Here is a 14,872-nt window from a genome sequence, read left to right on the forward strand (position 1 = left end):
CATCCTTGCCAGCATGTGCTATCTCTTGAGTTTTTGATCTTTGCAACTTTCTGATGGGTGTAAGATGTTACCTCAAAAATTGTTTTGATTTACATTTCCCTGATGAGTAAGGACTTTTGCATTTCTTTAGGTTCTTCTTGGCCATTCAAGATTTCTCTGTTGAGAATTCTGTTTATCTCTGTATCTCATTTTTAAATTGGGTTATTTGGGTTGTTGGTATTTAACTTCTTGAGTTCTTTATAAATTTTGGATATTAGCCCTCTGTCAGATGGCTAAGATCCTTTTCCAATCTGGAGGCTGACATTTTGTTGGATTGACAGTGTCCTTTGCCTTCCAGAACTTTTCAGTTTTAAGAGGTCCCACTTATCATTTATTGATCTTAGAGCCTGAGTCATTGGCTTTCTGTTCAGGAGATTGCCTCTGGCACCAATGTATTCATGGGTATTTCCGACTTTCTCTTCTATGAGATAAAATGTATCTAGTTTCATGTTGACTTCCTTGATCTACTTGGACTTTTTTTGTGCAGAGTGGTTAATATGGATCTATTTTTGTTCTTTCACATGTAGACACCCAGTTATACCAGCATCATTTGTTGAAGATGCTTTATTATTTCCATTATATGATTTTAGATTGTTTATCAAAGATCAAGAGTCTGTAGGTCTGTGGTTTTTTTTCTTGGTCTTTGATTCAATTTTAATGTGTTTTGGTACCAATACCATGCAGATTTTTATCATTATTGCTCTGTAGTACAGCTTCAGTTGAGGGATGGTGATTCCTCCCCAAGTTCTTCTCTTGTTCAGGATTGTTTGGCTATTCTGTGTTTTGTTTGTTTGTTTTCCCATGGGACTTTGAGAATTGCTCCTTCAAGATCTATTAAAAATTTTGGGGGGAATTCATGTGGAGGTCAGAGTGTAAACGGTGTGAGTGAATGTAACAGAAGTATGCATGGCTGCCAGTGTTTGAGTCCATCAGAAAGTTCGGCCTGGTTAATAGTTGCAGGAGGCATGGCGAATTCTGCTTTATATAATAGAACTGTCATCTTTGACCGATTCCGTGGAGTACAGGACATTTGGTAGGAGAAGGGACTCACTTTCTCATCCCTTGGGTACAGAAACCAATTATCTTGGTCAAGACTGCTGCTCTTGACCATGGAATGTGCCGGTCATTACTAGTAGCAAAGATTTTCAGAATGTCATCATTACTCTGCGCATTCTCTTCTGGCCGGTGACCAGCCAGCTTCCTCGTATCTACACCGGCATCATCGGTGAGGATAATGATGAGCAGGTGATGTGCAGGTGCTGCCGTCTATCACCACAGAGATCCTCAAGTTGGTGGTGGCTCACTTAGATGCTGGGGAGTTGATCACCCAGCGAGAACTGGTCTCCAGGCAGGTGAGCGATGACGTCACAGAGCGAGCAGCAACGTTGGGGCCCATCTGGATGACGTGTCCCTGACACATCAGACCTTCTGAAGGAGTTCACAGAGACAGTAGAAGCCGGACAGGTGGCTCAGCGGGAAGCAGAGAGACACAGATTGGTGGTGGAACAGGCTGAGCAGCAGCAGAAGGAAGTCATCATCTCCGCTGAGGGTGACTCTAAGGCAGCTGAACTGATCGCCAACTTGCTGGCCACAGCAGGGCCTTATTGGGCTACAGAAGCTGGAAGCTGCTGAGGACTTTGGGTACCAGCTCTCTCGCTCAGGGAACATTGCCCACCTGCCCGTGTGGCAGTCCGTGCTCTCTGAACATCCCTACCTGCCAGTGTGGCATTCCGTGCTCCTCCAGCTTCCCCAGTGAGGTGTCTCCTGCTTCACCTCCTCAGGCCAACCAGGCCATGAGGTCATTCTGAATGACACCTTTCTTCTGCCCTACCCCAGAAATCACTGTGAAATATAATGATTGGCTTAAAGTGAAGGAAATAAAAATAAAATAACTTCAGATCTATAAAATAAAATTTTGGTTGGAATTTTGATTAGGCTGCCATTGAATCTGTTTATTGTTTTTAGTAAGATGGCCATTTTAACTGTTAATCTGCACTGTCCATTAGCATGGAAGATCTTTCCATCTCCCAAAATTTTCAATTTACTTCTTCAGGGACTTGAAGATTTTTTCACACAGATCTTTCACTTGCTTGGTTATAGTTACACCAACATATTTTATATTATTCATTGCTATTATAAAGGGTGTTGTTTCTGTAATTTCTTTCTTTGTTTATTATTTATATAAAAGAGGGCTACTGTTTCTTTTATTTTTTTTTATCCAGCCACTTTGATGAAGATGTTTATCAGCTGTAAGAGTCCTCTTGTAGAATTTTTGGAGTTGCTTATGTATATTATCATATCATTCACAAATAGCATACTTTGACTTCTTCCTTTCTAATTTGTATCCACTTGATCCCCTTTAGTTGTTCTATTGCTCTGGCTAGAATTTCAAAATACTATATGAATAGATAGATATTCAAATACTATATGAATGAATAGATAGGGAGAGTGTGGGCAGCCTTATCTTGTTCCTGATTTTAGTAGAATTGCTTTAAATTTTCTCAATTTAGTTTGATGTTTGTTATTATCTTGCTGTATATTGTTTTTATCATGTTTAGATATGTGCCTTGTATCCATGATCTCTTTAATACTTTTAACATGAAGGGGTGTTGGATTTGTTAAATGCTTTTTTAAAATCATCTAATGTGATGATCATGTGATTTTTCTTTTAGTTTGTTTATATGGTTGATTATGTTGATGAATTTTTGTATATTGAACCATCCCTGCATCTCTGCAAGTAGGAAGAAGCCTAAGTTTTCCTGGTGGATGATGTTTTTGATATGTTCCTGCATTCAATTTGTGTGTATTTTATTGAGTATTTTTGCATCAATGTTCTTAAGAGAAATTGATCTGAAATTCTCTTTCTTTTTTGAACCTTTGTATGGTTTTGGTGTCAGGGTGACTGTCACTTTATAGAATGAGTTTGGCAATGTTTCATCTGTTCTTATTTTATGGAATAGTTTGAGGAACATTGACATTAGCTCTTTTTGAAAGTCTGGTAAAACTCTGCACTAAAATTATCTGATTCTGGGCTTTATTTTGGTTTAGAGAATTTTAATGGCTGCTTCTATTTCTTCAGGGTTATAGAGCTGTTTCCATAGTTTAACTGATCTTGGTTTAACTTAGGTAAGTAGTATTTGTCTAGAAAATCATCCATTTTGTCAAGATTTCCCAATTTTGTGGAGCACAGGCTGTATTTCTTTAAGGGGTTTATTCATTTCATCTTTAAAGGCCTCTATCATCTTTATAAGATTAGATTTACTGTCATTTTCCTGTGCTTCAGCTGTGTTAGGGTATGTAGGGCTTGCTGTATAGTAGGGTAGCTGTGCTTTGACGGTGTCATATTGCCCTTGCTTTTGTTGATTGTGTTCTTTAGGTGACTTTTAGCCATCTGGATGGACTTGGTCTTTGGATGGTCCTGTAGTAGTAGGTATTGGGAGGGGGTTAACCTCGATGGTCCTGGTATGGCATGCCTATGGTGGGTATCCTTGTGCTTTATGGTTCCTGAGCAGAGGTCTGTATAGTTTATAATCTGCAGGTCTGATGCAGGTGGGAAGAGAGGTGGCAGGAGAGTGGAGGTCTACATGGGATAGCAGACAGCTCAGGGCAGCTTGGGGGTACCCCAGTGGAACTCAGTGAGCAGGGGAGATTGGTGGGAGGAATAGAAGCTAACTTGCATGGTTCAGGCTCTGTAGGTCTGATGAAGGTGGGCAGAGAAGGTGGGGAAGACTTGAGGTGTGCTAGGGGATAGCATGCTGCTCAGCACACCTTGGGGTACCCCCCAATTCTTTAGGTTTTACAGAAAGGAAAATTCAAAGCACTTTCTGCTTGTCTTTTTGCTGCATGAATCACTTGGTTTAAAATGTTTCAGCTCCTTGTAATAACGGTTGTTTACCTTACAGTAAGCAGATTTTGCTTCAGTGTTTCTTTCATTGATTTTGAATCTCAGCACACCTTCCATTTGTATTGAGAAATAAATTACAGTACTTATTCTGCACCAAAATGGACAGAGATAACAATTTGATTTATTTACACAAGTCTGTTTCCATTGACATAACAAATAGAACCAGAGGGCTGGAAGAAAACTTGGATGTTATCAAATTCACTCTAACCACACTTTATAACTGTTCAAAACATGGATGAATTTATAACCATTTTCTATTTTCTATGAATAATTTATACTTCTCTTTTGTTATCTGTGTCCAATGTTTGTTATTTCAGTAATTATATACCTCACTAAAAGATAGAAATGCAGTATTTACCTTTCACTGTGGCATTATCTTTTCTGTAAATAAGAAACAGTGCTAACACATACCAAACTACCACTTTTGAATATTCTTTTAATCCTGAACAAAGTTATTATAGTCCTTAATAATCATTGGTTGGCTTCAGGCTGAGACATAACAACTACTTTAAATTATTTTAAAGATTTATTTATTTATTTTATCTATATGAGTGAGTACACTGTAGTTGTCTTCAGAAACACCAGAAGAGAGCATCCAATTCCATTACAGATGGTTGTGAGCCACCATGTGGTTGCTGGCAATTGAACTCAGAACCTCTGGAAGAGGAGTCAGTACTCTTGATTGCTGAGCCATCCCTCCCGTTCTACTGTAAATTCTTATGCTAAGTTGTTATGTCAGAATGATCAATACATCACAATATGATATGTAATTAAGATGAGTGTAATTCAATTACTAATTAAAAAGTATGGTCAGGAATTGGGTCATAGGAACAGGTTGTTAAGAGAAGAATTTTGAACATGGGAAAAATGTGAACAGAATATAAACATATGAAAGTCATAGCCTTAAGGTAAAGTAAACATAAACCCATATAGACGGATCTGACTGCCAGTATAGAGAATAAGATTTCAAAGGTGCTGATAGTACAGGGAGTGGCAAGTTATTTGCTCTATCCTGGTCACACATTAGATTTACTCTGGAATACTGAAGCATACATAGGTAACTTTTCTGGTGTAAAACTGAAGTACAATTGAATATGGCCATGTTTATGATTTCTAATCATGAATTCTGGTGGGCTACAAGATCTCACATGGTTTGACACTGATCTCTAGACTTACCCAAGTCTATGCTCCATGTCTATGATAACATAAACAGTGAGGCTTTATCTAATTATTTGGACTTTCATATTATGCAGTACATGCATCTGAATGGGATCCTAGGAGTTATGATCAGCAAATCAAATACAATTTGGTATATAAAAACCATAGAAGAGCTCCCAGGGACTAAACCACCAACCGAAGAGTATACATGGAGGGACCCATGGCTCCAGCCATGTATATATGTAGCATAGGATGGCCTTGTTGGGCATCAATGGGAGGAAAGGCCCTTGGTCCTGTGAAGGCTCAATCCCCCAGTATAGGGGAACGCCATGGCGGGGATGCCGAAGTGGTTGGGTGAGGGAACACTCTCATAGAAGCAGGGTGAGGGGATAAATGGAGGATTTCCGGAGGGGGGGGACCAAGAAGAGGGATAACATTTGAAATGTAAATACATAAAATATTCAGTAAAAATATCTTGAGCTTCCACTGGAATGTGAAAGGTTCACTTCTGGGTTCTTCAGGTACTCTCTGTACATGGTGCACATAGCAGGCAAAACACTCATATCCATAGCAGTAAATGAATATTCTTTAAAAAAAAAAAGCACCAAAATGCCACTAGTCCCCTGACTCAGGAGAGATGTTCTATCTTCTTTTCAGAGTGTCATGGACAAAGGTAGGAAACACAGTTTGTTAGTAGGGTGCAATATAAAGTCGCCACTGGAAAACTGGCAATGATAAACTAAGGTTGGCTCCAAACAGTGGGTCCAATGTCCATGTTAACCTACTTTTATCACACTCTGTGTGGATGGGGGAAGAGGAAGAAGAGGAGGAGAGAAAGTAACAACTGGGAGGTAGGAACAGGGGTGGAGGGAGCATGGCTCAATGCTGGTTGCAAGCTCATTGGACTTTGGGTGACTGAGGTTGGTAATGTCATGAGGAGATCTCTTTCACTCTGGAGACTTGGAATGGTGTTTCCTTACCACTGTGGTTTCACACTTCCACAGGGATGAAGACTCATGGCTGTGGTGGAACTCTCAATATCTCTGTGTGGCTCCATTCTGTCAGAGTCACATGGTAGAAGCTGCTGCAGGTCACAGCTTAGAAGTTTGCCACCAGAAAATGCCTCACTTTCCTATCCAGTACTACTGAGAAGAATGGAAGGAGCAATGGTAGCACCACGCAGGATAGTGCAGGGCAGGTGACATGAGAGAGCTGAGCATCTGGGGAAGGCAAGCCGGTGAGACCAGGCTTCTTTATTCCTATTCTCAGAGTTCCTCCTGACATCCGATGAGTACTTGAGAAGATACTCAGAAGCTGGTCTGCAGGGAAGCAAGAGACAGGGCTTAGGTTGGGTCCAGTATGAAAAGCTGTGTGTCCCTGAGACACAGTTGAAGTAGTAGTGAGAATGGGGAAGCAGGGCCCCTCACGGGGTGATGAGACAGAGAATAGCACTGGGACCTGTGGCTGACCAGACCTGTGACTGACTGGGCCTGTGGCTAAGCCACAGTTCCTATATAAATACTCACAAGGCCTGAAACTTTTGTTTTGTAGAGGAAACCAGAGACCATCTGAAGGTATCAAGGGTGTCATAGCCCTGCAGTTTAACACTGGCTGAATGTCCATCCAGTACCAAGTAGGTCAAAATAGATGAATGGAAATAAACTTTTATGAAAGCTAGGAAATTGTTGCCTGTGCCTCAGACACCTCAAGAGGGAAGAGAAGTCCACACAACCTGGAGCCAACATGAATGGCATCTTGAAGGCACTTCCTGTGGCTTCCTGAAAAACAGACACAATGGACTTCTGCTTTCCTAGGCCCAGAGGAGTCTCAAGTGAAGCAGGACAAGCCTTCACTTTTTTCTGATGCTCTTTGAGGGAGGGCATGTGGTTGGAGACAGGTGGACATACAAAATAGGGACACCAATTCTTTGTTTCCTACTTCTGGGTTGGTCTCTTTCTGACCTGGATATTGCCTCTGAGTGTGTGGTCTCTGAGCCCCTCATCGTCTGCACATCTGTATCTAGAAAAGGAACATCTTTAGTTAATATGGCACAGTTCTGACTGTTAACCCTAAGCCCCTAAGAAAGACTGAGTTATCGACAGACAACTACCAGAACACACAGCATGTCCCAGCATGCTCCTTGTTTCTGTGCAGCCTCGATTCCATTGAGCAGCGGTGGACTGTAAACCAGATAAGGCTTCTGCATGCAGAACAGAAGAGGATGTGGAATCGAGTATTCTCAATGCCAGAATTTTTAGTAAGATTAAATTTCTTCTGTTTTTCTTTTTTCTTTTTTTTTTTATAAACAGAAAGTTGGATCCATCCAGTGAAGAGACAAGAACTGGCCTAGGAACCGGGTCAAGTTTAGCTTTGTCTTCGCTGGCCAGTGTGGGTGTTGGGGAAGAATTTCAGGGAGGGAGACAAATGCAGCATCCAGACCTGTCTCCTCCTTACCTTTCCCTCCAAGGAAGTTGAGTACTGTGATTTCTGCCGCCCCCATCAGCCAGAGGCTTCTGCTTGTGTGACCAGAGGCTATCCCTGGCCATTGGTAGGATGCCCAACACTGTCTGCAGGCTGCAATGCTGGAGGCAAAGGCCATTTGGAACCTGTTTGCATTAAGGAGCAAGGCTCAGTGCTTTATCGGTGCAGCCTGGATACCAAGGAGGCTCTCTTGGCCCAGCAAAGACGCCAAGAGGCAACCATAGCTGCTGGGGCTCTGCTACTGAGCAGTGGCTGGCCCTGCCTGCTAAGCTGCTAGCTCTTGTAGCATTGGTCCATTCTCAGATAATAGATTTTGAACTCAAAGAAAACATACTGACAACTGGATCCTAAAACAATGCCCCTCACAGGAAGTTGTGCTTTGATGCTTTTGTTTATTTATTTTATGCTTACGCATTATGTGCCTGTCTGATTCTATGTGCACCATGTACCTGCAGTGACTGTAGACGCCAGAAGTAGCATATTGTTTGGGGCTGGATTTTCATATTATTTTGAGCTGCCTAATTTGGATGCTGGAAACCAAGTCTGGATCTTGAGAAACAGCAGTGTGGACTCAAACACTGAGCCATCTCTTCAGCCCTGATGTTTCTATTTAGAAAAGAATTTTGTGGGTTAGTTTAAAAAGCATGATTAGAATGTTCATACTAGAATTTCTAAAGTTTTATTTTTCTTCAGAAGTATATCCTTTGGTCAGAAGAATCCTGCTATGTGTAGAAATGAAAGTTGAAGTGTTTACTTTCTATTGAGGAAAAATATATTGTGAGCATAAATTTGAAAAGGCACATCAAATTCTTGATCTGCAACAATTGCAGAAAAATATATAATAATTTTGAAAGGCTTGGTATCACCCTAATAGGTTATTTTCTGTCTCATTTTTCCATTTATTTACTTCTGAAAATGTCCCATCTAGTGAGACAGTTTAGTATACTGTAAAAACCTCTCCAAGTCAGGTGGGCTGTGTTCTATTTCTATGTGCTCAGGTTAACCATATACAGCTTCAGTTTGCTCCTGTATTTAATAGCAACAAAATATCTGTCAACTTGTGTATCAAATGTAAGTAACAGTAAATGAGACTGCTCTGCAAATTTAAGTTGTGGTATGTTTGCTATTCAGTTATGTGTTTTAAGTGAATATTTCCTCTCAGTTATGCCAATGATACAGGAATTTTTGAAAGACAGGCATTAATTAGTAGTGGCTGTTGTTCAGTTTCATCAGTGAGGCCTCACCCAGCAACTGATGGGAGAAAATTCAGAAACTCACAGACAAACTTTAGGTGGTGCTGTGGGAAATCACAAAGAGAGGGAGGGAGGATTGTAGGAACCATTGGGCTCAAGGACACCATAAAAACACAGCCAATGGAAACAATTAACCAGGGCTCATAGGGGCTCACAGAAACTGAAAGGACAATGATGGATGAAGCCTGCATTGGACTGTGCTAGGTCCTCTGCATATAAGTTATGTTATTTTTTTAGCTTGGGGTTTTTGTGGGACTCCTAACAGTAGGAATGGGCCGTCTCTGACTCCTGTGCCTGTTTTCAGGACCCTTTTTCTCCTACTGGGTTGCTGCAATGTGCCTTGATATAAGGGTTTTTGTTTATATTTATTGTAACTTGTTATGCCATGTTTGATGAATATCCCTGGGAAGTTTGCTCTTCTCTGGAGTGAGATAGGAGAGAAGTTGATCTAGGAAAGAGAGGAGGAATGTGGGGTGGTTAGGAGAAGAAGGAGAGGAAACTGGATGGAAGGTTTTGTATGAGAAAAGAATAAATAAAAAGAAAAAAAGAGTGGAGGCTGGCTCAAGATATCATGCAAGTTTCTGTACATAAATTAATATAATTCTGTAAAACACTGGCCAAACATCTTTGATGGTTGTTTTGATTTTTATTGTGTTTTTAATTGAAACAGAATTGTATCACTTTATCACTTTGTTTTGTCTTGTAATAATCTCTTGCAGTCCAAGATAGCCTCAAGTTCACTGTGTAGCTTAGGCTGGACTTGAATTCTAATTTCATGATATACCTTATGCCATTTGTCCATTTATGTGTTGATGGACATCAGGCTAGTCCAATACCCTTTCTACTGTAAATGATGTTGACAAACCTTTGATGTCCAATTATCTCTGTGTTATACTGACTGAGAGTCTTTCAATCATACACTCAAGAGTGATAGAATTTCTTGATCTTATAAAAGTTCTATTTCCAGTTGTTTGGCATATTCCCATGCTGATTTTGTAGTGGCTGTAAAAAAATGTTCCTTTTCTCTGAATCCTTGCTGGTATTTTCTGTTTTCATGGGGATGATCATTTTGATTGGTGTAAAATTTAATCACAGTGCAATTTTGCCTCTCATGCTAGCGATGGCTAAAGATATTGACTTTTTTCATGTGTTTATTGGTTATTTTTTATTTCAAGAACTATTTTCCTTTTTTGTTTGTCCTGTCAATGATTGAATTATTTATATAGTATTACTATAGATATATAACATCAAGATCACATGAACAAAGAATTATAACTATGTCGGGGAATTCTAGGAGGATTAACAAAAGGGCAGCAGATGAAAAAAGAGATTATGTACATACCAAAGTATAATATGTTCAACTAGGCATACATAAATGACATTTTTCTCTTGTAACCTAGTCTTATATACAATAAACATACAACAATGAAAATAATATTTCCCTCATATAAAACTAGAACTTACTATGATTTTGTGTTACCTTTTATATTATGGTAGAATTCTCTAGATAGACAGAACCAAACAGGTTATCCTATCTGTCTATCTGTCTATCTGTCTATCTGTCCTAATATTTTTTAAACCTAAAGCTCTGAGTTTGCTCCTTAAATAATAGAAACCAATGACTTATGGAAAATTATAGACCTGAAGGCATAACATAGATGGATAACTCATGAAGCCTCTTTTACAACACAATATGAAACCTTGAATTATGACAATAGTTTATTGATACAGTCAACAATGTATTTTTATGAACTTTAATGTGCCATGCCATTCCTAGCAACCCGCTTTATACCCAACATATAATAGAAAGCATGAACAAACATGGTACCTCATATAACAAAGTTACATTTTAAACAATTGAAGATAATGGATATTAACCACATTTCACATACAGAGATATAAGGATACTACTGAAATGAGTGCTGAGAAGTATGATTTGGAGTCTTTGGAATTCAAAGTAATACTTGAGTGACAGCATGATCATTAGTAGTCAGCTGACAAACGGGTTGGTGAAGCATGCCTTTGCAACCTCTGTCTTATTAAAGAAGATGGTGAATAAAACATCTAAGGGAAATTATGCTTATGAAAAAGAAAGTATAATTTAACTGACAATGTAGATATGCATAGAAATTTGATCACTCCAAGTTTTTATGTGCTTATTAGATATTTTGCCTTAATTATGAGTGTTAAAAGATCAGGCAAATTATTTTTAATGCATGTGCTATGGTTAAAACATATATATCTTCAATTAGATGTGTATCTAATGTATTCTGGATATATGTATCACTGGTTCTCTTTATTATATTATACTTCTACTTCCTATGCATCCTTTTGTTTTCCCAGCATGTCCTCTTCTTATTTCCTGCCATTTAATAGAAATGAATAAGTTTAATTGGTTCCTTACATAGGTGTAGAGCTATTCACTGGATCATGAGGTAGTTACTAGTATATATAATACAGAGACAAGTGACCATCCCTCTTCTCCCCTAGCAGCCACTAACTACCTACAGCTCTGAAACTAAGAGTGGATTCTCTTCCATGTCTATGGTAGAATGTTGAAGGACTGTGTCTCATACAGGTCTTCTTCAGATAACCACGACTGCTGGGAGCTCATGAGAGCAATGCCCATGTCATGTCCAAAATATACTGTTTCAATGCACTTTCTTAATCTTTCACACTCACGTCTCTTTTTTAACCAGTTCTTACAATGTGTTCATTAAGACTTGGACAGAGGAAGTGATTGTGATACCCAGTTTCAGGTTGAGAAACCAATAGTCACTCTAATTTGGTCTGAATCACTTTATTAACTATTATTCACTGAAAAAAAAGTTTCTCTAAAAGAGGATAGCACAAATGTATGGGGATAAACACAAATGTACAGAAGGCACCATGTCTATTTATCAAAACAGCAGAAAGACCTATTATATCTCTTTCCATGGACTCTTGACAAGTTATTAAATACCAGGCATGAAATGCTCCTAGTGGAGTAGGCCTCAAATTCAATCAGGAGGTGGTTGGTTACCCCCATAAGAGTCATGACATTGCACAAATAAACACAGATTAGATCCATAGTGTTTAGTGTGTACCACTGGCTAAGATTAGTAATGATACTTCTGTACCAAGAAATTTATAGAAAATTGACATCAGGGAAGCTATTTCTAGTTGATTTCAGCTTGATTTCTCTATAGGACTAAAGATGCTTGTGTTAGAGGTAGGTATTCTCAAATTTCCAATTAAATAATAATGTCTTTCTACAGGTTTTGGCTGTTCTATTTTTATTTATTTATTTTTGGTGTTCTATTTTATTGTGGTATTTTTTCGCTGTTGTTCATTTGCCTGTTTATATTCTAAGGGGAGAGAGAGAGAGAGAGAGAGAGAGAGAGAGAGAGAGAGAGAGAGAGAGAGAAAGAGAGAGAAAGGTTGTGTAGTTGGGGGTGTGGTCAGAAGAGAGTTCATTGCACTACATAGGCTGTGGAGCTCAAAGAGGAAACTTACTAGGACCACAAACAATTTGTGGTTATTTTTACTTAAAATTTCAGCACCTTTTATTGTCTTTATATTCTCAATTTAAAAACAAAAAACAAATGTAAATTGGTTGGTTCAGAGTCATACAGATAAAGTAAGGATCCAGTACTGAGACTCTACCATGCAGTCTTATAATGTTAAGACTTGAGAAACACACAGAAGAGGTACAAAATTCTTTTCAAAAACTTTGCCACATTTTAACAAAATTTGCATTTCTTACTGAGTGGCTTTCAGAGCAATTCATGGCACCAGACAGCTAATTGGTATGCATAAATCAGAGGCTGGACATAACTACCATGTCATTTTCATTTAGAGAATGTACTTAAACACATACAACATATTGTACAACTTTAGAAATATGCATAATACTGCATGGGGAGTCAAAAATTAAATGGTATTTTCATGAGGAATAAAGTATATTATTTATAATAGTAACGTGCTTATTTTTGTCAAATAATAACATGATTATATATTAAACTATAAAGTAAAAAATAAGGTGAGTACAAAACTTCGAGGCCTTTTAATTGTTTTATAATCATGTCACTAACTTTGAAATTAGGCCATCTAAATAGAAAGATAAGTCATTTCACATATTCTGACATAAATGAACCCGAGGGAGAGCTCTGCAAATATAATTTTTCAGGTTTTTTTAGGTTCTGAAAAATTTTTGAGGGAGACATAATGAATGGTGCGTAATCTATGGGTGGAAGAATTGTTTAATTATATTCTCATATGGTCAATATCTTGATTTATACTTTTAATTTTAAGGTAAAAAAAATACTTGTTTTTTTTCTTGAGCCTCAGAATATAATTATGTCTTAAATCTTATTCTTTAAGTAGCTATAAATATATTGGCTCTTTTCTGAGTAGTAAATATTGTGGTATTACAAACTTAAATCACATATGTATCCTGGGCATTGAGTTTCATTGTGTTTGTTGTGAAAATGTCACTGTGGCAAATAGTCAAGAAAAGTTCAATGAGTTGTGCTTCAGTAGACTTCCATGAAATTCTAGTCCAATGAATTCAAGATTAATGGAATAGTGAGTGGTTGTCACATATCTTTTAGTTGGGTCTCTGGAAATCATGTAAAATTGACATTCTCTATGATTTTTCAGTCTTTGGACACATTTGAATATAATCATGCATAAACGTATAGTAATTATATACTTGACATATTTCAACGGAAGAAATACTTAATTATAAATAAACCATATGGGCTTTGGTAAGCCTCTTTAATTTTTCGTGTGTGTGTGTGTTTCATACACCACAAAGGCATGTACTTTTGAATAGGTAATACACAAAAGTAATTGGCATACTTACTCAGTGTACTAAATTTACTGGTACAAGAGGCAATGAGCCATAAATGGGAAATAATTAAATGAAGAATGGTTCTTGGAGACTTTAGAGATCAATTTTGAGTCATTAACACATGAAGGGGCACTGGTCTGAGGATCCTGTGTGGAAGAGGTTAGCTGAAAGATCATGGATTAGATTTCTCCTGAAAAATCTCTTTAATAATATACTAGCTTGTACCTGGTTATTCTAGAAAGCCTTGTCCCATATCTTCTACTTCTAAAGGCTAAAATTTTTGGGAGAAATTTTATAATAATAGATAATTATGTTGATAGTTTCACTCAACACATCTTGATTTGTCTTTGATTAGCTGCTTGATCAAGAGTAAAGAAGAGACATGCAGATGATGAGACCAAAATGTGACATTTGTCATGTTAGTTCTCTTACAGCTTTGTCATGTTCTCTTACAGCTTTGTGAGATCTGTGTGAAGAGTCATTCCTGTTGTCGATATCAATTTTGCCTAAGGAGTTTGCAACTCAGAATCATAAGTGAAAGGTGTTTTTTAAAGGATTTTGCGCTGCGTTTTCCATCTTTACCTTTGCAACAATTTGAATTTGGTGAAAATCAAGAATAGTTTGAAGGAAAGAAAGTATTTCTACATGCCATTTTATATGTCCTTTAAAAATACACTCCTTATATAATGTAGATCAGAAGACTTATAGGACAAAGACCAGCTCATAATCAGACAAATGCTACTAGCACATGTTGGCATAAAAACTTAGGAGTGGAAGAAATCACCATATAAGTAGAAATAGCACAATGTGGAAATGAGTTTACTTGAAAAATAAGTTATAGCAGGGTATGTGTGAATTCATAGTGAGTGTAAATGTTGATTAGATTCACACACCCTCATATTCATGCCTTCCCAGCACTAGAACTTGATTTACATGGACAGAAAAAAAAACAACAACAACAATAACAACAACAACAACAAAACCCCTTATATTCACAAACTACCATAGATATCAATAACCCTAAAGCATTATCAGAGCTTACACATAAAAATAAGGAATTAACAATGACTGACAGTCTGGATAGCCAGGTAGGGTTGAATCTTGGATAGAAACAAGCCATTTGTAATTAAAGCTCATTTGTTTGTTGATCATTTGAATATTAAACTGTGTCAGATAAATGATTTGTGCTAGGGGTGGTGTTGT

The 14,872-nt window shown here is 37.9% G+C and overlaps 1 pseudogene; it reads left to right on the forward strand.

Annotated features, from left to right (window-relative positions):
• The first annotated feature begins 941 nt into the window (after positions 1-941).
• LOC117695076 (prohibitin 1 pseudogene) lies at positions 942-1,795 on the forward strand (annotated as a pseudogene).
• Positions 1,796-14,872: the final 13,077 nt, after the last annotated feature.

The sequence above is a fragment of the Arvicanthis niloticus genome, chromosome X (assembly GCF_011762505.2).
Source record: "Arvicanthis niloticus isolate mArvNil1 chromosome X, mArvNil1.pat.X, whole genome shotgun sequence".
NCBI classification, from domain to species: domain Eukaryota; kingdom Metazoa; phylum Chordata; class Mammalia; order Rodentia; family Muridae; genus Arvicanthis; species Arvicanthis niloticus.